The following is a 19,706-nucleotide window of genomic DNA, read 5'->3' as shown; positions in this document are numbered from 1 at the left end:
CCAGCCCTAGTGCACGTCATTGCGTCATTACGTCAGCGAAAAGGTCCACTTTCGGCGCTGAAAAATAGAAATGCAAAGGTTAATGGTTTGGTTGCTGTACAGCATTTTTTCTGAGATGGAGATGGTGAGGCAGCATCGGCGTCAGGCTCGGAGGAGAATTTTAATTTGTCGCCACCTCTGCCGTCAAAGACGTGGGATGGTAAGTAACGTTACGCTCTTATCATTCATTTAAAAATAATTACATCATGTTATGGGTCAAATTGACCCGCACTGTTTAAACACACTTGACAGTCAAATAATCAATATGATTAAAAAGGAGTTTATTGATTTAAAAACGATTATATTGCCTGAGTGAACAAAACTGCGTCCATAGCAACGCTCTGTTTCTCATGGCAACGGTGTGCCGGTATACTTCGCGGTGGTCTGTTATCAAGAAATAACAGACCGGAATTCAACCAAGCCATGTAATGATATTTGATATTTAAAAATATATATAATTTAAGAGGTTTTTTTTTTTTTTTTTAACTAACGTTAGACTTTTTTACCCTATTTAGCAAAATGATCCCTTCAGTCTTTCTCTCCACATTTTGAACATAATGTATGTGTGCTTTCTGCATAAGTATTTATTGCATTCAACACAAGTGGTACTGGTTTTACTGTCTTGTCGAGATGAGCAGAGCTGGTATCTTTTCCATTGACACTTTATTTTGAAAAAAATAAATTGACAAATTGTCAAATTGACCCACAACATAATAGGAGTGTTAAGCTTATTGACTGGGAACATTCTAGCTGTTAAAACACATGCAATGGTAAAATATGTGATCATATAGCCTAGCATTTTTTTTTTTTGTTGAAGTAAAAATTGCAAGGTGAATCACCAGTAAAAGGGAACAGCTTTAAATACCCCCTCTGCAAATCAGTTGAGCCGATATGTTTAATAGTTTAACAAACATTAAATAAATGGCAAAACTGAAATTATACTTAAACCTTCCTCTCTTCAACATGTTGTAAAGGCTCGGCACTACTGTGCCATCAATGCCACAGTGCCAGTACTGCAGCGGTACTATTCAGGGGAGGACACTCGGCCAGACTTCAGGCTGGGCAGAGAGGCCATGCAGCAGCTGATGGTGGCCCTGAAGACTGACAGGCAGCACGGGTGGGGCCCGACCCTGGAGACACTCGTGTTCCTGTTCTGGCTGGCAACCGGTTCAGCCTACACAGTTGTCTCCAGGGTCTTTAGCATGCCTCTTCCCACAGTGCACAGAGTTATCCACAAGATGGTGGATGAGGTGGTGGCTGTGCTCCCCCAATTTGTCCACTTCCCCCGCACACAGGAGGAGCTCCAAGTGGTTGGGGATGGTTTTGCCCGCTTGGCTAACCACCAAGCATTTGGCAAGGCAGCAGGGGCCGTAGACGGCTGCCATATTAGAATAAAATGCTGATGGCCCTGATGGTCACGATTATAACAACAGAAAGCTTTTCCCTTCAGTGGTGCTCCAGGCAGTCTGTGACCATCAGGGCCGCTTTATTGACATCTTTGTGGGTTACCCAGGAAGTGTGCATGATGCACGCATCATCAAGAACAGCCCCATCTACACTAGGGGGACTTACCCTCCGCCTGGGTATTTTCTCCTAGCTGACGGTGGCTACCCATGTCTACAGGAACCCCTGGCCCTTATCACACCATATAAGAGGCCAGTGAGAGGCATGGCAGAGCAAAGGTTCAACTACCATCATTCCAAAGGTCGCACAATCATTGAGCGTGCATTTGGAATGATGAAAACCCGCTTCAGGTGCATCTTTTTAGAAGCACTTGAAGTACATACACTGTTTGTCCCTAAGGTAATAAATCATTGCAATATTTCTGTAGTGGATTTCTTAATCAAATCATAGTATCCTACTCAAAATAACAATTAATGATTAACAACTGCTAAAGTCACACTACCTTCTGTGTTTGTTTTTTCATATCTCAACAGTCTTGTATCCTTTTGCTCCGCCTTGTACACAGGTGGTGACGGCGTGTGTAATTTTGCACAACATTTGTGTTGGTGTTGGGGATGTGCTAGAAGAGGTTGTGGAGGAGGAGGACAACCAGCCACCTGTGGAGCTTGATGGTGGGGAGAGCCGGAGTGGAGCGGCTTGGCGGGCTGCGCTGACCAATGAGGTGTCTGCACTCCACGAGGCACCTCTTGACCATGACTATTTTTGTCAGGTGAATAATTAAGTGTGGACTATGACCTGCTGCGCTTACATCCAAGTACATACAACACCACCATTGGTAAACACTAGTGCTGTAGCGGTGCGTCGATGACGTCGACGCTTCGACGCCAAAATTACGTCGACGCCATATTTTTTGCGTCCACGCTTCTTTATTTATTTTTTTGCACCATTCCCCGAGGTACAGCTCGCCACACACACACCGCCCGCCGTGTTATTCTGTCATGTTTTCTCCCTTTCTTTCCAAACCGCGACAAACGCCAGTCTCCTTTCTCTGCAGAATGCTATAAATCCGCTCAACCAATCACAGCGCACCATTCCACGCATTGTAAACAGTAACGGCGGAGCTTTGAATACACCCAGCATCCTAGTTTTCCTTATCTACTTTGTACTTTTTGATCAACAAACAAACAAAAAAAATTAATACATTTGACGGCATTGATGAACCTGTGGTGGTTTCTGCCGTAGGGAAGAAACGTAAGCCATCGAAATCTAATCATTTACGTGAGGAGATTAAGAAGATGAGGCACGCGGGAGGAGGAAAAATGCAGACTGTTGCTTGTTCTCACCATAGACTGGTTCTCACACGACAACATCAAACTTCTGTCACGTTAACCCCAGGGGATCTTTTAAAAAACTTTCAATTCTTGTACTCAAAGTCAACGAAAAACCAAGCAGGACCATTTTACAGCTGATCGCCGTCAAAAAAGTTCAGGAGGTATTTCTTAGCGATGGCTGATTGAATGCTGTAACATTAGCCTATGTTTAGTCCAGTACGTGCCTGTAGGCTATATAAGATTAGTATTGGCCGAGTTCAGAGGCTGTCATATGTGGATCAACTTACTTTGTTGTGTATTTTCAACAGCTTAAATATGAAAAATAACTTTTATATTGATTCAATGGATTAATTGCATTTTGAAAAAAAAAGTGTCATGAATTTATTGCATTTTTGGGGAAAAATAATCCGTTTTTATAATAAATCTTTGAAAATCTAAATCTGGATATGAATTATGTATGTTATTATAACCTAGAGATGCTATGTGAAAGTTTGAAACAGAAAATAGTGGTTTTCATCTTGCCACTTTCTTGGTAAAGAAAAAAAAAATTTTACTCAAATTAATCAAAATGGATTTATCATGTTTATACTATATTATTCAGAAGTAAACACTGTAGCTGACAGTATTTATGCCAGAATGTTTATTTTTAAACCACAACCTTCTAAGTGCTTCTTTTACCTATATATTTAACGATATATTTTGCATTTCTCATTCAAACAACGTCAAACTTGGCACTGCACTTACTCGTGCCCAGACAGCTGTCGAGTTTGAAATCCATCGGAGTAACGGTTCGACAGAGATATGCGAATAACAGACAGGATAATTAATTCCACTTAGCCGTTAGATTAGTCGACTAATCGATAAAATAATCGCCCGACTAATCGTTTAATTAATAATCGTTTACCCCAGCTCTAGTAAACACCCATAGGCAAGAAGGTAAATGAAATATACTCAAAGTACCAGTGATTTTTTTGTAAACTTGGAGTGCTGTCAGTACAGAGAACAACGAAAAAAATTTACGTTCTCTGTACTGACAGCACTCCAAATTTACAAAAAATCACTGGTACATTGAGTATATTTCATTTACCTTCTTGCCTATGGGTGTTTACCAATGGTGGTGTTGTATGTACTTGGATGTAATTTTTTACAAAAACAAATTTACAAATGTACAAAAAAATGAGCTCAATGTTCAAATTGACCAGAGTTCTCCTTTAACACTGACCATTAAAGTACATTAAGTATATTTTATTTACCTTCAGTGATACAATATTAAATATACTGCAACTGTTGTAGAATCACTTATCATCTTACATGACAGATTGGATAACCACTGGAGTAACCTACACTTTCTTCTTCTGTCTGCAGCCTTGAAGCAACAACAGCAGCACCGGCGGTGCTGTAGGCACTGTGGCTGATGGCCGTGTTCTTCTCGTCTTGTTGTATATAGTTGTAAATGTTTAAGTTGTTGTATATAGTTGTAGATATGAGAATGTTGTTTAAATGAATTTGCTGCTTCATGTATATAGTTGTCAATATAGAAATGTTTAAATAAAATAAAAAATGTATGTAACAAAGAAGAAATTAATGCTTTTTGTAGAGCTTGGAATACCGAATCACAAAAACATTGTAAAATAAGGGTGAAGATATTGTTCAATACATTGTTTTGTTTTTCTATTGCAGTCTAAAGAACAAGGTTTTTTTAAAAATGGATATACAGTTTATATTAAATAATTAAGGGGCAAAGACAAAACCAGTTCAATTTAATTGACTTTATTTTTCCGCCAACCTCTCCAACAGCAGAAAAAAGCGTTTGGACCTCTCTCTGGCCTCTGCTTCCCTCCTCTCATCTGCCTCCCTCTGGTATTTAATGTCCTCAAGTATCTGTAGGATTGGATCCTCTCGCTCTCTTCTCCTCTTCTCTCCTCTGTGCCCTGCTCTCTTTTTGCTGCTGTCTCTCACTCTCTCCTCCTCCTCGTCTCTCCCTTCATCTACCTCTTGTGCAGTGCTTGGCCCTGGTTTTTCCTCTTGGATCGAGGCAATAAGGCAAGGGGGCGAGACTGCTGCAGACTGCCCTAATGCCTCGTCCATGAGGGCAAACCAGGGCCAATTTCCTGCTGTCACCTTGCCATCCTCTGTCCCTTGACCTGTGGCAGGACACTTACATTCCTAAACAGTGAAGATCAAAAAGTTGTGATGATGTACACTACCGTTCAAAAATTTGGGGGTCAGTACAAATGTTTTACAATAATTATCTTCTGCTAACCATGGCTGCGCTTATTTGATTAAAAATACTACAAAATATAGTATTAAATATTATTACACTGTAAATCAGCTGTTTTCTATGTGAATTTATTCCTGTGATCAAAGCTGAATTTTCAGCATCACCGGTCTTCAGTGTCACATGATCCTTCAGAAAAAAAGTATAATGTGAGGATTTGATGCTCAAGAAACATTTGATTATCAATGTTGAAAACAGTTGTTGGTCTGTCAGTTGTACAGTTTTTTTTTTTTTCAGGATTCTTTGATGAATAGGATGTTCAAAAGAACAGCATTTGTTTGAAATAGAATCTTTTGTAACATTATACGTCTTTACTGTCACTTTCGATCAAATTAATTATTCATTGATAAATAAAAGTATTGATTTCTTTACTTCAAAAAAATAAAACAAAAATTCTCACTGACCCCAAACTTTTGAATGGTAGTGTATTAGTACTATTGTACACTAACGTTGCACTGCATATAACTTACTTTGGCCTACTGGAAGCAGGCCCAAGTCTGTCAGGTTAACATTCAAGGCTTACTTCAAAAATCACAAGTTACATTAAAATGTGGATAAACAATTATTTCCATAACACAGTTACTTGTCTCCCACCTTGTACTTGGTTTTTAAATTGTCCCACTTTTTTTTTGCCTGGGCGTGGGAAACCCTCCCTTCCAGACCCATCTTCTCCAAAATAAGCCTATGTGAATGACGGGGGGAGAAATAAAAAGAAGATTACACAGCTATCACTTCTGAACATTAAATAATTTGCTTCTCACCGATATCCGTTCGCCGCGGTGTCTCTCCCCCCGGTAAACAGCTTTTTTTCTTCTGCACGTAGACGTATAAACGCCTCCATTTGTTCCTTGGTCCCTGTTAAAAAAAGACGAGAAAGCTATGAATAACGCTGTGAATGGTATAATATTAACGTTAAATTACGTTGGACAACTAGTTATTTATAAAAGAAATGCCGGTGACGGCTAACAATTGTTAAATGACAGGTCCGGTTCAGTTAGCCATCAATAACGTAATTTGTATAATTTATAATATCAATACGGCAGTAATTTGTACTGGCATTTAAACGTTAAACTTTACTTATATTTACTACGATTAATAACAAATGTTTGGTAACGTAAATATACTTACATTTGAACGCATATTGCCCCGTTGCCGCTCCGACTCCGCTAATGTCCGACATTTTGTATTTTTGAACAAGATAGCAAAGCTGCGCGCATAGGATTGTGGGTGATTTGAGAGCGCGAAGGCTACACATATGCATCCTTTCCTGTGTATGGGATATTTTTCGAACGAAGGACTCAGTCCTTGGCTGAAATTCCGAGGATCCTCGACATTGGAACAGTCCTTCGACGGATGTCGATGACGTAGCATCCTCGAAATTCTGGCTTCCGAGGATCCTTCCTTGACATTGAGAAACGCCTACTGAGTGAGAACAGCTGGCCCCTCCCCTCTCACACTGCACACTGAGTGAGCACAGCCCAGGACCAGAGACAGAGACAGAGAGGGTCGAAGAAAGTAGCGGAGCTTCAGTAGCGTTTTCTTGGAGTTCACTGTGTATCCTGCTCCCTGAATCGTGCAATTTTCCACATTTATTGTATGTCGGCTGGCGATATTATTGTCGCTGGCGATACGTCCGCGATATTAATGGGATATGGCTCAGCTTGTCAGTTAACTACGGCTCTTTGTAGTAAATGCCGCTTCATCTGAAAGCAGGTGATGGGGATTTACTACTAATCAAGGAACCGGCTTTACTGACGAGATGCGCATAACAATCTCATGCGATTTATCGTGCAGCCCTACAGCAAACCAACATAAAACTTAAGTGAACCACTTGCTTTTTCTGTATATCCTGGCCAAACTGACACTGTGTGCTGCTGCCTGCTACACACCACTTTTTATAAGTCAGTTTCTCTACCCATGAGGTTTAAAGGCAACTCTAACCTCATCAGCTGCAACTGATTTAAAGAAACCTTTTTTGCTAATGAGCTACACATGTGGCTGTAACACCTGAAGGCCTCTGGTTGGATGGCGAATAGCCTGACTTATTTAAACTGGTGTGTGTAGCAGACAGCTGATGTCAGTGGCTATGGCTTTTGGGTTTTTCCTTAGGTAAGTTTATTTAGTTGTGACACAACCCACTCAGTTTTAAATTGTGCTGACATCACATGCTTTTGTCTTTCAGTGTTGCCTGTGATGGATTTTAATTAATCAACTTTAATTAATCAACTAACATTTGTTTTTCTTGCAGGAATAACATTCATATGCTTTTAATGTGTCCAAACTCTTTGGGGAAAACTTGTGACTTTGACTGTGTGCGTAAAAATAACACAGAAAGGGGAAATTAAACTAGACAGTCTGTTAGAATCTTGTGATTAACAAATGAAGTCATCATTAAAATCAGAGTTTGCTTGTGCCAGTGACAGAGGAAAAAAGGTTGGGGCTTTTGAACCAATCATATTGAAGGTGACAGGTTAGTCTTATTTGTTTTCTCGATTCTATAAAAACTGTTGTATCTGTGTTTTACGGTGGGATTCTCAGTGGATTTTGTCTGAGATCCTCCGGCCTTGCTTCTTGGGAGAGATTCCCTGAGAACTGCTCGGGAAGATCTCCTAGCCGTGATTAAAGCATTTAAAGGACATTTGCAGGTCTGTTTGTCGATTTATTCCTGCGCAGGAAGCTAGTTTAGGAAGTAAGTTAGTTTAGGGGAACAAGATAGACTAGGTGACTTATTGAGTACGGATGTCGATTTGTAGATGAGACCCAGATAGTTAGGTTTAGGGAAAAATCTACCACATGCCTTAGCCTAGTTTTTTATGTGTGGTCAGCTGTAGAATGTGTTAACTTTCCTGAAGGTAATTGACGATAGAGCAACATGATTTATTGATTATTTTGTGTAGTAGGCTATACTGCTATACTCTCATGGTGCGTTCACACCGGACGCGAATAGCGTGTCAGGCGTGAGTGATTTCAATGCAAAGATGCGTTATGCGCGTAAAAAATTCAGCTGTCGGAAGCGGTATTTTGGTGCTTTTCAACCGCATTCAACAATGAATAAACCTTTTTGTGCATATCACTCGCCTGTTTCGTAGACTCACCATGCAGCCGTCAGTGCCAAAAGGCTGATTACATGGCAGTTTAAAGCTTGATACCACCCTGTCGTTCCATGTCCAGATAAAAGCACGGGAGACGTCGCTACCTTCGCCTGCATTCTTTCGCAGAGGCAATATCGTAGTCTATGAGGCTCATCCGAGACGTGATCTTTGTTGGTTGAAAACTTTACCCAATACCCCGCTGGGATGACTTGAAATACAGTCAGCCTTGGCAATTTTTGCCGGTCTCTTAGAAGGCTTCGTGACTTGTTGGAAAAAAAGAACTGTGCTTTTGCTTCTGTTGCGTGCTGCTTTCGTCGTGCTGGCGAAAGCATGAGCTTGAAGAAGGCTGGTGTATCCAGGATTTGGACCTCCCTTAGAACGTGTTTTTGTATTTCTGATGGTCATAGCCATGCACCAGGGGGCTTCTTGTATTGATCCTGACCTCAACAATGTTTTCAGAAATGAACATGAGCTTTTTCTGCAGCTATCATTAAAACGCAATTCAGCTAAAGCTCGCCATGAGCGGCACCCCTGCGGTTGACCTGTTCACTAGGCTCTCTGTGAAACTAAACACCAAGGATGGGACTCGAGCCCATAAACGCGCAAAGCACAACGGATTAGCAGTCCATCGGTGGTACCATCCATTTTTCAGACGGGGCAAAAGGGACTGCTAAGGGGGGGGAGAAGAAGTCTAGATGCACCCTCAAGCATGTACATCTGAGTATGTAGTGCATTACACCTCCACCCTGAAAGACAATGTTTCACATGATTAAAATACTATAATATAAACCCCCACGCCTGCACTGCTCGATGGCCCTGCGCCTGCACTGCTCGATGGCCCTGCGCCTGCACTGCTCGATGGTCCTGCGCCTGCACTGCTCGATGGTCCTGCGCCTGCACTGCTCTGTGAGGTTGGTTCAAGAACACTGCTCTGTGGTCCTGCCTGCATGCCTAATACTGTCTGCTCTGCTGACTGTAAAAAAAGCATTAAGGTTTTCCCTAGGGCTCAAAATCTGCAAATTATCAAAATCAAAACATTGCTGAAAAACCTGTTGTACACAATTACTACATGCCATCTGTCGTCAGATTCAGAATTTATTTATTTTTTAAGGTAAGTAATACACCTTTTAGTATAATTGTAAAAACACCCACCTTCAGGTCTTTGTGCATGTATCTTTTTACTGTGAGTTAAATTTGTTAAATTTATGTAAAAAAAGAAAAGAAAAAATGAGTAATGATCAGCATAGGTACAATAATCACATATATCATTACATACCTTATGATAACCACATTTGCAAGTGATTCTTTTCCCAAATACATCACATGCATGGGTCTGGTTGTGTAATGGACAGTTGTTAATTCTGTCCAAGGCATGCTTCCACTTCTTCATCCCTGGCTTCTTGCCTGTTGAGAAGTGGTACTTCCCTTGGGCATACTTGCACATGATGTCAAGCCAGTATGAGTCAGGTTTACCTGTCTTAGTCATGTCTTTAAATATGAAACAACAAGGGTAAATAACAGACAACTTGAGAACAACTTGAGAGAGATACAAATTAAGTGAAATTTAAAGAAAAGGGTTAGGGGCAAACATTTTTTTTTAAAGACAATTTTTATGTAGAAGAGAGATTTGACACATGGATTATTTTTTATTATTTACATGGATGCTTGTCAAATTACGTATAAGTTTGTTAATTTATTCATGTTAAAAGACAATTTTTAAACTATGGCAAATAGAATGAATGATAAAGTTACACTAAATTCAAATTAATAAATTGAAAACAGTAAATAACAGAGTGTAAAAAAACCCCCAGTTAATTATGTAGAAATTATAACATATTAATTACTAAATTTATTAGGCTTTTTCTTACTATTTTATTTATACAGTCTATGGTTAATACAAAACAAGTCACCACTCTGTATTTTAGCATTAATCATCATAGGAATTATTATCATCAAAGGAATTATCGTCATCATTTATTTTCTATATACTGTTATCTTAAGGCAGTCCGGCTACGCTTTTGCAATATGAATGGCCACCGCGATTTATATCACTATATCCAAACATGGCCTCTGAACTCTACATAAGTATTAAAACATCGAATTAATAATAAAGATAAGTTAGCTAAATTAAACGTGTGCAACCAAACGAAAATACATCACGTACTGCTTCTCTTTCATGTTATATGTTAATTAAACTGTACTCACCTGCATTAAAACACAAAATCGTCTCGAAACTGCTTCCTTTTCACGTTATATTTTGATTAAACTGTACAAGCCTGCATCAAAATACAATAACCGTCTCACGTAGTGATGGGTTGGGTGACGAATCCTTCCCGCGCTGTCGCTGTTTATGACGGTAGTCACGTGACTATGTTTCGGCCAATGATTTTTTTGCCCCGTCCAGCCAACGGCTGTTTTGCCCCATTGAGTGCTGTTCGGAACTGTTAGGACGTAATTTTGGCCGTTAGGACTTATGTTAGGATTGTTAGGACTTATATTAGGAATTGTTAGGACTGCGTTAGGAATTGTTAGGACTTATTTAGATTGTGTTAGGACTTGTAACAAATGGTTAGGAATAGTTAGGCTGTCTAATTGCTGGAGGGTACGGCCACCTCGTCACGCCGCTTAAGCTGTCGGAAGCGGTATTTTGGTGCTTTTCAACCGCTCTCATTAACATGACGGAGATAAAGTTCACCACAATGTGTTGTAAAAGGTTGGGCTGATGAGATGGGTAACCCTTCGACTGACCTGCAAGGAGCGTTGGGTTCTATGGGTTAGGAGACTCACAACCGTGTTGATAGAGGGAGATGTGCTTATGTTTCTTTTGTGTGCTGCTTCTGCTTTGTTGGAAAGAACCTAGAGAGAACACCTGGGTCATGAAAATGGCAGCATAGCTTGCATTGGACCTCTCTCAGAATATGTTTGCAGTGTCCTTGCACTCTTCATTATCCTACCCAACCTCGTAGGGGGCTCGTCGAATCGATCCCGAACTCAAATATGTTCTTGGAGATTGAGCGTTATAACTCCCCCCCTTTGCTACCAGGATACCCATAAGTCTCTCCCCCCAAAATTACGAAAGCAGCGCACTTTTTGTTCTTTGAGTGAAGAGAGAACAATGAATAAACCTTTATGTGCATATCACTCGCCTGTTTCGTAGACTCACCATGCAGCCGTCAGTGCCAAAAGGCTGATTACATGGCAGTTTAAAGCTTGATACCACCCTGTCGTTCCATGTCCAGATAAAAGCACGGGAGACGTCGCTACCTTCGCCGGCATTCTTTCGCAGAGGCAATATCGTACTCTATGAGGCTCATCCGAGACGTGATCTTTGCTGGTTGAAAACTTTACCCAATACCCCGCTGGGATGACTTGAAATACAGTCAGCCTTGGCAATTTTTGCCGGTCTCTTAGAAGGCTTCGTGACTTGTTGAAAAAAAGAACTGTGCTTTTGCTTCTGCTTTTGCTGCTTTCGCTGTGCTGGCGAAAGCATGAGCTTGAAGAAGGCTGGTGTATCCAGGATTTGGACCTCCCTTAGAACGTGTTTTTGTATTTCTGATGGTCATAGCCATGCACCAGGGGGCTTCTTGTATTGATCCTGACCTCAACAATGTTTTCAGAAATGAACATGAGCTTTTTCTGCAGCTATCATTAAAACGCAATTCAGCTAAAGCTCGCCATGAGCGGCACCCCTGCGGTTGACCTGTTCACTAGGCTCTCTGTGAAACTAAACACCAAGGATGGGACTCAAGCCCATAAGCGCGCAGAGCACAACAGATTAGCAGTCCATTGCCTTAACCACTCAGCCACTCGCCTGCCGGTGGTCTTTTTCCGCAGCTATTTTTAGTATGATGACGTTATAGTTGGGGGTTAAAGAAATTCAATTCAGTCAAACTGCCAGCCAACCATCTTGGATCACCTAAGATGACTGACCGTGCCAGGCACAGGTATTTATATAAGCTACCTAAAAAAAAATAAAGGTCCTCCCTGTACATTCTCCCTCCACTGCTCAATAGAGAGGCCTGAGGCTGGACAATACCACCGGCCCTTCAGCTGAGTGTGGCCAGTTGTCTTATTTTTTGCCAGCCCACACTGCTTGCAGATATAGTGATATATATCCTTTGCTAGTCGTTTCCGTGGTGGTTCACCCCTAGCCACTTGCTCTTCATCCTCTTGGGCAGCTTTCTGCCTTCTCCAGGTGCGCTGCCTGGGCTGAGTTTGTGTTGGCAGGTTATCAGGCAGCTGGAATTGGGAAGGTGGCTGGAATTGAGAAGGTGGCTGTAATTGGGCAGGGGGCTGGAATTGGGAAGGTGGCTGGAATTGGGGAGTGGGCTGTAATTGGGAGGGTGGCTGTAATTGGGGAGGGGGCTGGAATTGGGAAGGTGGCTGGAATTGGGGAGGGGGCTGGAATTGGGAAGGTGGCTGTAATTGGGGAGGGGGCTGTAATTGGGAAGGTGGCTGTAATTGGGGAGGGGGCTGGAATTGGGCAGGGGGCTGGAATTGGGAAGATGGCTGGAATTGCGAAGGTGGCATAAACTGGGTAGACTGAGGCACTGGTAGACCTGTTGGGTAGCTGGAAATGGGTGGGTAGGACCCAAGAGTGGAGGATGCAAAGTGTGGTGCTGGTGGGTATATGGGAAATGAAGAGGAAGATAAAGGAGGAGGGGTGGGCAGTGGGCACCTTTTGGACTTTTGCTTGCGTATGAAGGCCTCTCCCTCCTGATTTTCTGGCTCCTCAAATACCATGGCCTCATGCCCATGCTGTGCAGGAGCAGCTGGAAGGGTGCGTGCTTCAGGAAGTAACTCCTTTGCCAAATATAATTGTTTGGGCAGTGTAGTACCCTGTAGCAGCATGTCTCTGTCCACACGTTTCTGTCTTCTTAATAGCCTGCAAGAGAAACATTCTTCATCTTAAAGTTAGCAATTTTAACGGATTAAAGCCCATTGTCTTTACTTAGTATAATTTCTAAAGGAAACATGTAAAGGAAGGTTTTATTAGTGTAGGATTGAAAGTAATCCAAGACATTTGAAATGAACCAAGAGATATGTCAAGATTAGCCACTAACTCTCTGGGTGATTACGGACTCCATTTTCCATCATGCATCTCCCTGGACTGATTACATCATACACATGCACTGCGCTGATTACACACACCTGCATCTCATGTTCAAACACTCACTTAAGCCACACTCACACAACACTCTGGGCTAAGTCTTGTTTTGCTGCTGCGAACATTTCCACAGGTTTTCTATGTGTTTACCTGCCTGCTGTGACCTTGTCTGTTCCTGATCTTCTGCCTGGTTCCTGTATCCTGTTTGTTTGTCTGCTGCCTGCCCTGGGGCCTGTTTCAGAAAGGAGGTTAAGTGAAAACTCTGAGTATGTTAACCCTGAAATGAGGGAAACTCTGAGTTTTCTGTTTCAGAATGGGAGGTATGTTAAACCTGAGAAAGCAGAGTAAGTCAAGCCCGTTTCTGAAAGAGAGGTAACTTATACTCAGAGTCAGTTACTATGGTAACTTACTCTGTGAACCTAACCTGGTCGGGAGCAGGTTTTCTTCGGTAAACCCAGAGTTTCTATTGGTCTCCTCCCCTTTTTTAAAGAGGAAGTAGTGTTTAAACACCTCATTCATTCTTTCAGTACATTTTTATTAATAAAATTAATCTTTTATTAATAAATAAAATATTTGCTATTTTTACTGGGTTTTTTTTTGTATATATATATTTTTTTAATAAGATGAAGTCTATATAACTCCTTACCTGGCAATTGAAAATATAGTAGTAGATTAGAGTTACATAATGTAGTTGTAAACAAATTCTACAGAATTCAACTGGCATTTACTGAGAATCACTGAACTGTGTTGATCTGTGCAGCAGAAGTTGATGGACCGTCCTCCTGCTGTTCTTCCACACTCTTGGGGCGGGGGGAGAGATAAGAATACCCATTTATACTTAGATTTAAACTTTGATTCTATAGGCTACTCCACATAAATATGTGAAAAAATCTGAATGTGTAGATTGTTTGATGTGTAGACACTGTAGGCGTCTATGTGGCAGCAGAAACTATTTATCCCCACCGTCCTGTAAAGATGAGCATTTGGTCGAGTATAGCCTACACTTTATAACACTATTTGTCATAATGGTGTATTGAGTAGGTTACTTACAACTGTCTGGGGTTCAGGAGGCTCCAACAGACAGATATTACCATCAGAATCTGTTGGGACCAACAAAAAAAAATAACCCAACCCAAAGTAAAATAAATGGAAATATCAAAAATAGCTTATATAAAAAATAGCACACCTCTTACATTTTATGAAGGCCCTTGGACCTTTGGGAGTGACTGGCTCTGAAATCCCTCCAGGAATTCCCTCAGCCAAAAATGCTGCTGCACTGCTAGACACTGGATGCTATTTAGTTATTTATGTCAAATGTAAAGTCAGGTAGCCTACACCCATGATATGCTCAAGCCTTACTTGATTGAATTATGTTTTCATATTTAATTTTCAGCTGCTGCCATGTTCTTTTAATACCTGCAGGATTGCACCAACATGAAAATTAAAATCAGGTTGAATAACATACTGTTCTTTCACCTCTGATATTATAACAGTTGGGTAAGTTACTTGTATTACTAACTACAAATGACATCTTCAACAGTGTAATTAGATTAATGTCTATTTATTACTAATTACTAAATCCCATATCAACCTCAACCATTTCAACAATACAAGGAGAGACAAGAAACTGCACTTTTAATGCTTTCAAATAAACAATATACAATTGCATGAATTATTCTTGAACTGACCAAAGTGTGTAGAGGGAGAAGGTTACATAAAAAATATACCTTTTAAAAATGTATGTTAAATATACAGAATTGTTCTATAGTCTAATGCAATTACATCAGATTTTACTTTAAATTACAGAAGAATTAAGAGTAATCCCTTTAATTAAATTACAGTATTTAGATTACTTGGTAATTAATTACACCCAACACTGTATAACTAATTAAAATGTAAAGGTGAGAAAATGCAGACCTCTTTTTGTCTGGCGCTGTTGCCATGGTGACTCATAATATCTGCACTCCATTGATAATGGCTTTTTATAGTTGTGGTGCACGCGCTTAACTCAGAGTAGGTCAACTCAGAGTTGATTGAACTAACTAATTTCAGCTGTTCTGTAACCGAAAACTCAGAGTTTCCCATCTCAGGGTAAGTCAACTCAGAGTTCAAGTTTTAACTCAGAGTTGGTTGAACCTCCTCTCTGAAACAGGCCCCTGATATCCTGCCTGTAAATTGACCACGATTTTGCCTAATCTTCTCTTCTGTGTTTGCTGGTGTATGACCCTTGCCTGGTGACTACTCTGTTTAATAAAGACAAGCTGCACTTGGATCTGAATGACTCCTATGCTTCGTAACAGATTTGCTATACTGTTTTCAACCCCCTCCTTCTCCAATGAACATTTGTTCCCAAAGACACAGACAAAGACACATGCTGTGTCTGATAGCGATCAAGGCCTGGGGCCTGTTTCAATAAGGAGGTTCAACCAACTCTGAGTTAAAACTTGAACTCTGAGTTGACTTACCCTGAGATGGGAAACTCTGAGTTTTCGGTTTCAGAACAGCTGAAATGAGTTAGTTTAATCAACTCTGAGTTGACTGACTCTGAGTTAAGGTCGTGCACCACAACTATAAAAAGCCATTATCAATGGAGCGCAGATATTATGAGTCACCATGGCAACAGCGCCAGACAAAAAGAGGTCTGCATATTTTTCACCAGCAGAACTGGATGTGCTTATGCAAGCATATGGAGAGTACGAACATATATTAAAAAAAAAAAGCACCACGGCTGCAGCGGCGAAGGACAGAGAGTTAGCCAGGGAGAAAATAGCTGCTCGAGTCAATGCGTAAGTTTACATTTGAATTACTGTTATACAGTGTTGTGTGTAATTAATTTCTATGTAATCTAAAAACTGTAATTTAATTAAAGGGATTACTCTGTAATTTAAAGTAAAATCTGATGTAATTGCATTAAATGCTGCATAGACTTTAAAGCAATTCTGTATAAAACAATAGTGGATTTAACATCAAATTTTAAAAGATATATTTTTTTCAAGAATAATTTATGCAATTGTATAATGTTTATTTGAAAGCATTAAAAGTGCAGTTTCTTGTCTCTCCTTGTATTGTTCAAGTGGTTGAGGTTGATATGGGATTTAGAAAGTAATTAGTAATAAGTAGACCAATACTTTCTAGAGATAGTAATTATTACATTAATCTAATTACACTGTTGAAGATGTCATTTGTAGTTAGTAATATAAGTGACTTGCCCAACTGTTATAATATCAGAGGTGAAACTGGAAGAACAGTATGTTATTCAACCTAATTTTAATTTTCATGTAGGTGCAATCCTGCAGGTATTAAAAGAACATGGCAGCAGCTGAAAATGAAATATTAAAACATAGTTCAATCAGGTAAGGCTTGAGCATATCATGGTTGTAGTCTACCTGACATTACTTTACAAACATTTGACATATAAATAACTAAATAGCATCCAGTGTCTAGCAGTGCAGCAGCATTTTTGACATAGGTCTAAATGTTCATTCTCATTTGACTACTCAGCCAACAGAAAGAAGGCAGAGGCTCGCAAAACGGGGGGAGGACCTGCACCACCACCTCTGACAAAATTTGCAGAGGAGATGGCCCTGAGCCTGAATGCTGGAAGGCCAATGGCTGAGGGAATTCCTGGAGGGACTTCATCAGAGCCAGTCACTCCAGAAGATTTAAGTGCCTTCATAAAATGTAAGAGGTCTACCTATGTGTTGTGTTTTTATATAGGCTATTTGTGATATTTCCATTTATTTTACTTTGGGGTGGGTTTTTCGTTGGTCCCAACAGATTCTGACGGTAAAATCTGTCTTTTGGAGCCTCCTGTCCCAACAGAACCCCAGGCAGTTGTAAGTAGCCTACTCAATACACCAGAAATTATGACAAATAGTGTTATAAAGTGTACTCAAATGCTCATCTTCACAGGATGATGGGGATGAAGAAACAGTTTCTGCTGCCACAGAGAGGCCTACAGAGGTAATGGTAATATTATGTGTCTATCAAACAATCTACACATTCACATTTATTCACCTTTTTATGTGGAGTAGCCTATAGAATCTAAGTTTAAATCTAAGTATAAACAGGTATTTTACCTCTCCCCAGAGTGTGGAAGAACAGCAAGAGGATGGTCCATCAACTTCTGGTGCACAGATGAACACAGTTCAGTGATTCTCAGTAAATACCACCATTTAATTCTGTAGAATTTTAGAACTACATTATGTAACTGTAATCTACTGTATTTTTAGTTGCCAGTTAAGGAGTTATATAGGCTTCTTCTTATTAAAAAGATAGAAAAAAACAGCAAAGAACTAGTATACTTGGACCGCCAGATCCAAAAGGCAGATCTGGAAATTGAGATTCTGAAACTAAAGCTAGAGGTAAGTGCATGGTCACAGATGAATTCTAAGTATTGAAAATATATAAAAATCTTTTTTTTTTTTTTTTTTTTTATGTGTAGGAAATAAAGAACACCATATAAATTGCTGTGATTTTGTGTTTATTCATTTATTTTATTTTGTGGTTGGTTGTGGTGGTGGATATAATGTGTATTAATCTGTGAAGACATTTCGGCATATCATATCCCGGACTACCCTTCCATCCTGGAAATCTGCCGGGTTGATGGGGTCTTCCTCTGGGTCTTGTATTTGTAGGGCAGGGTGTTGCTCCCCTCTAATTATGGCAATATTATGGAGAACAACACATGCCACAATAATGTCGCAGGCCCTTTCAGGGGTTACCCTGAGGTGACATAGGCACTGGAAACGTGCTTTCAACAGGCCTATGGTCATCTCCACCCGGGCTCTCGTCCTGCAGTGTGCCACATTGAAGCGGCGCTGGGGGCCTGGTTCAGGTTCTGGGTAAGGGGTAATTAGTGTTGGTTGGCATGGGTAACCCCTATCTCCCAGCAGAAAGCCATCAATCTCTCCTGTAAGAAAGTTCACATTGCTTTAGAGCTGCATAGAAGTTCCCCAGTAAGTGTGTAGTGCATACATTGAAATACATGCATTTACTTACCCCTTTCCAGTCTGTTGCTCAGGGTTGACTCACGATACATTTGTGAGTCATGAACAGAACCGGGCCACTTGGCCTCCACATTTGTAATGAGATGTGCAGCATCACATATGATCTTGGCAATGCAAAGAATGAGACATGTTATAGTACTGTGATGTAGTCTTTGACCATTAGAAACAGTAGGCTGTCAGTGTACCTGCACATTAATACTGTGGATGGACCTCCTGTTGACATAGTCAGCTTCATTTTTGGAAGGTGCAATGATGGGAATATGTGTGCCATCAATGCATCCAACCACATTCGGAAATCCTAAAAGGAATTCTAATTATTAGTTTACTTCCAGGGGTCGCAGCAAGATGCTCTTAACTGAACGTCATTTATCAGGTTAGCCTCATTTAAACCGATTTATACATCACTGACCTGCAATCCTGTAAAACTCCTCTTTGATGGCTCTCACGGGTTTGTGCCCAGGAAACAGCACAAAAATTCGGAGAAAGCGCTTAAGAGCGAGGCACACTTTCCTTACAACTCTGCAAACAGTAGCCTTACTGATATGTTCTGCATCCCCAATGTTATACAGAAAACTACCATTTGCATCTGCTCGGATGTAAGAGCACGGCCGCGATGGCTGATGTTTCTGATGTAAGGATGGATGAGATTATGGATGTATCTTATTGACTGTAAAGAAAAACGGTACCGCTCAAATAAAAATGAATATGGATATGACAAAAAATCCACTCTGGGTCTCAAAATCCTCTCCCGACGTAAATGTAACTCCCTACGGATTAATGCAGCCTCTTCATCACGTTCAGATAATTAACACAGGTGGAGAGCACTCAGCAATCAATGGTAAGAGGTGCATATATACTCAGCAGTCTCACCTCATTTCATTGACAGTTTTTGCAGCATCCCTCCACCACCCCTTCTCCACGCTTCTAGTCCTAAACACTTACATACGGGGGGAGTACTCTGGGTTCGGGCCGAACTCCGAGCTCGGAGCCCTCCCTCCGGACAGCACGCCAAATACGCATTAAACTTTACCCCTTCAAATTATATGTAAGTGTGAACTCGTGAAATGTAGTTTTGGTTGCCATGCTTCATTTAGCAGGATAGCAGGATATGAGGAATTTTGCACTTTGGGTGTGTGGGTTTGTGAATTGTGTTAAGTATTTTGATAAAACCAGCCTAGTTTGCAAAATTGTGTGTTAGCAATTGGAAAAAAACTGTAATGACCTTACAGAAATAACCTTCTGTAGAATAATGAGACATGTATCTTTTTAACTTAAAAATCTACATAACATACTGCAATTTAACATTCTGAATTTACCAGGAATGAAGGCACACTGGTGGCGGTGAAAACTCTCCAGTGAGGATGACCCCCTGGCACACCTAAGCACTTTTAGGACATTGCCACCCTTCTGGAGTGTCCCCGTCTTTGTGTACAGCTCTACATGTCC

At 40.6% G+C, this 19,706-nt stretch overlaps 1 long non-coding RNA gene across 1 annotated transcript; it reads left to right on the top strand.

The window, feature by feature from the left end:
• The first annotated feature begins 15,872 nt into the window (after positions 1–15,872).
• Positions 15,873–17,543, top strand: LOC311289196. The gene is made up of 5 exons (XR_014627078.1): positions 15,873–16,037; positions 16,534–16,604; positions 16,753–17,214; positions 17,341–17,397; positions 17,484–17,543. It is a non-coding gene; the product is annotated as an uncharacterized lncRNA (long non-coding RNA).
• Positions 17,544–19,706: the final 2,163 nt, after the last annotated feature.

This window comes from Rutilus rutilus (genome assembly GCF_951802725.1).
Source record: "Rutilus rutilus genome assembly, chromosome: 4".
NCBI classification, from domain to species: Eukaryota; Metazoa; Chordata; class Actinopteri; order Cypriniformes; family Leuciscidae; genus Rutilus; species Rutilus rutilus.
This window is presented reverse-complemented; position numbering and strand designations above follow the sequence as displayed.